This window comes from Dasypus novemcinctus, chromosome 13, assembly GCF_030445035.2.
Source record: "Dasypus novemcinctus isolate mDasNov1 chromosome 13, mDasNov1.1.hap2, whole genome shotgun sequence".
In the NCBI taxonomy this organism is placed as follows: domain Eukaryota; kingdom Metazoa; phylum Chordata; class Mammalia; order Cingulata; family Dasypodidae; genus Dasypus; species Dasypus novemcinctus.
In genome coordinates, this window is record NC_080685.1 from 101,143,379 (window position 1) to 101,145,771 (window position 2,393).

The window sequence follows — 2,393 nt, forward strand, 5'->3', positions numbered from 1 at the left end:
TGAGAGTCTCAACTTGCACACACACAAAGAAAACACAAGTTGAGAGGCGGCATTAAAGAGCTGAGGGCAGCGTTAATGACCTGCCGCCTTTGAGTTTGAATGGTTGATGGATGTGAGCGTTGAGCAGGCTCCGAATAGGGCGTTTCTGTGTGCTTTGATGCGTTGCCAGGGTTGTTAGTCGGACTCGTCGTTGTATGAGACGTTGGCCTGAAGCCTTAGCCGAACGAGGGTTCCCAGCGCCTCCGGCCACCCTGCCCGGGAGGTTGGGGCGGGCTTTCAACGTTCCCAGGAAGCTTTCTCACGGCCATGCCTCCATAAAACCTTAAGTCAGTACTTTTGTCCGCCGCATTTTGGCTTGGGCTGTTTCAACTTTCCTGACAATCCCTTGCCAGGGCTGTTTAGTTAGGGAATGAGGTTCTTCTTCTACCTGGAATTCTAATAAAGGCAAAATTATTAAGCAGGATCATCAAGGAAAATCTGGATCCACAGACTGTGGCGTAAATCTTCAGGTATGTAGTTTGTATCTTGGAAAGGCAGCAAACGGTGTTTACCAGTTACTGAGCTCGAACGCAGCGAGCATGGGTGGGCCTTGGCTCAAGTGCCTTCCTCTGCCTGTGAGGGAGGGGGCTCCCCTGGGAGCCCCTCACCAATGTCAGGCTCCCTCCGCCCCCACAGGACTGGCTCAGATATTTCTAGCTATTCACGGGTTCAATCGGGGCCATGGCTTGAAGAGCTCATTCAAGGAGGGGTGACGCTCCTTACAGACCACAGCTTGGGACCACCCACTTTTTTGCTTCTCGTGGACAGCTTGCATTTCCCACCCTTTCAACCAGATTTCCTTGCCTTGATCAGCAGATCTGGTTTCAAACAGGATCATAAAATTTAACTGGGCATTGGAGACTTACTTTAAAAGCCAGTGTTGATTCTAATTTAACCGCAAGTAAGTCCCTACACATTTTTCTCCCTCGGATTGTATGGGCATCCCCCCAAAAGAGACACCTGGTAGTAAGGCGAAGACCACAGGCTTTGGAATCGGACAGACCTGGATTTGATTCCCAGCTATGTGAACTTGGTTTGATTATAATTTCTTTGAGCCTCCGCTTTCTCATCTCAAAAATGGAGATATTTTCTATCTTGCAGGATTGCTTTGAGAGCTAAATGAAATAATGGCGGGAAATCACTCAACGTATCATAGGCACCCGAGAAATGTAAGTTTTCTTCTCTTCATGTTTAAAACAATTGCTACAATTTGTCATTTTTACGGATGACTCCACCATCTGTTTTCTGTGTGTGATGCCAAGTAAATTGGTGCGGAGTTATATACAGAAAAACTGAGCAGTATTGTCTAGTAAAAGCTAATGAGTCTTGCTAATTAACTAGGTTTCTCTCAGCCTTGTCTTTTTGCAGGACAAGACAAATGGAAGAAATGAGGAAATGGTTGTCATATCAGCTGAAATGAAAAGGGAATTCTTATGGCATTAACTGAGGGCTTGTTCGCAGAGTCATCTCGTTGGCATATACATCATTGTTTTGGGATCACCAGTGATTGCTTTGCATGCTGACCCTGAACACAAAGAAAGATAACTCTGAGCCCTCAGTTCGAGGGGCCTGGAAGATTCGATGATCAGAAAATTCCAAATTCTTGGACTTCCAGCTAATCAAGGTTTTGTTAAATAAGCATCCCAATTAGCAACAGGAGCCACTGCATCACTTAGAACAGAGGTCAGTTGCCAAAAGTGGATCCTGACCCTTCCATAATTAATTTCAGGGCCACATTAGAAAGTATTCAGATGTTTCTAGTCAGAAAGTAATACTTAATTACACCCAAGGTTCCATAAAAAATTTCAGCCCCGTTACACCTCAAACTATTTATTTTTCTCATCTAAATAAGAATGGTGTTTGGTTAAAAATTGCAAGAATTTGGGGTTAAAATATAAGGAAGAGGGAAGCGGATTTGGCTCAACTGATAGAGCATCCCCTACCACATAGGTGGTCCAGGGTTCAAACCCAGGGCCTCCTGACCCATGTGGTGAACTGGCCCACACGCACTGCTGATGCACGCAAGGAGTGCCCTACCACTCAGGGGTGTCCCCCATGTAGAGGAGCCCCACACACAAGGAGTGCATCCCGTAAGGAGAGCCTCCTCATGTGAAAAAAGCGCAGCCTGCCCAGGAGTGGCACTGTACACACAGAGAGCTGACGCAGCAAGATGACGCAACAAAAAGAGAGAGATTTCCGGTGCTGCTGACAACAATGAAAGTGGACAAAGAAGAACACACAGCAGATGGACACAGAGAGCAGACAATGGGGAGTGAGGGGGAAGGGGAGAGAAATAAATAAAAAATAAAATCTTTAAAAAATATATAAAGAAGAGGTAATTGATGACAATATAA

At 45.7% G+C, this 2,393-nt stretch overlaps 1 long non-coding RNA gene across 1 annotated transcript; it reads left to right on the forward strand.

Annotated features, from left to right (window-relative positions):
* The first annotated feature begins 440 nt into the window (after positions 1–440).
* Positions 441–1,466, forward strand: LOC131273094 (uncharacterized). Its single transcript, XR_009180243.2, has 3 exons — positions 441–509; positions 1,141–1,208; positions 1,392–1,466. It is a non-coding gene; the product is annotated as an uncharacterized lncRNA (long non-coding RNA).
* The last annotated feature ends 927 nt before the right edge of the window (positions 1,467–2,393 follow it).